The sequence below is a fragment of the Arachis duranensis genome, chromosome 1 (assembly GCF_000817695.3).
Source record: "Arachis duranensis cultivar V14167 chromosome 1, aradu.V14167.gnm2.J7QH, whole genome shotgun sequence".
Classification (NCBI taxonomy): Eukaryota; Viridiplantae; Streptophyta; class Magnoliopsida; order Fabales; family Fabaceae; genus Arachis; species Arachis duranensis.
The window spans coordinates 97,794,994-97,795,796 of record NC_029772.3 but is presented as its reverse complement, the minus strand read 5'-3'; positions in this window follow the sequence as shown (position 1 = coordinate 97,795,796).

The window sequence follows — 803 nt, the reverse complement described above, 5'->3', positions numbered from 1 at the left end:
TATGTAAATATATATTACTATTTTATATATATATATATATATATATATATAATATTAAAAATATAAACTAAATGTATATAAAATATGTGTATTAATAATTTAATATATATAATATCGAGCTAATTCACAAACTAATAAACTAAGCTTATCCAAATTCAAACTCAACTTATTTAATTTATGAATTCAATTTTAGGTTTAACTTCGGCTCATCAACTTACAAACTTAGCTTATCAAATTATTAATGAGTCGAACTCAAGTTGGCTCGTGAACTAGCTTGGCTCACTTCTAACTCTACTCTATCGTAAACAAATTTTGTAAAAGTATCTATAACTAATTCACATAAACTCTTTGCCAATTAAGATGTAATACTCACAAAATAAAGCTAGGTATGTATTAATTTTTACATAAGACAAAAAATACTTTTTGATGATGATATTTATTTGTCAAATTTAAATTCAACTTATAAAAAACTTTTATTAATATTCTTTGATCCGTTTAACTTTATAAATATTTTAGAACTGAGATAACATATGATACCAATATTATTTGTTGCTTTGATCTACCTTGTTGAATCATCTACATTGATTGAGGACTCGATGTCAGAATGCATTCTTTCCAGTAGTAGAAGTTTTCATCTAGTTCCTGTAGCTAGTCGTAAATGCATATTCTAGTATAGAAATTGGCTATGTGAAATAGTTCTGCTAACTTAAGAAGATAGGGAGTACTACCTTAGTCGTTTATGGGTATAATTATTTACTTAATCTGATAAAAATAAAAATAAATGATCTAATAATTTTTATTTT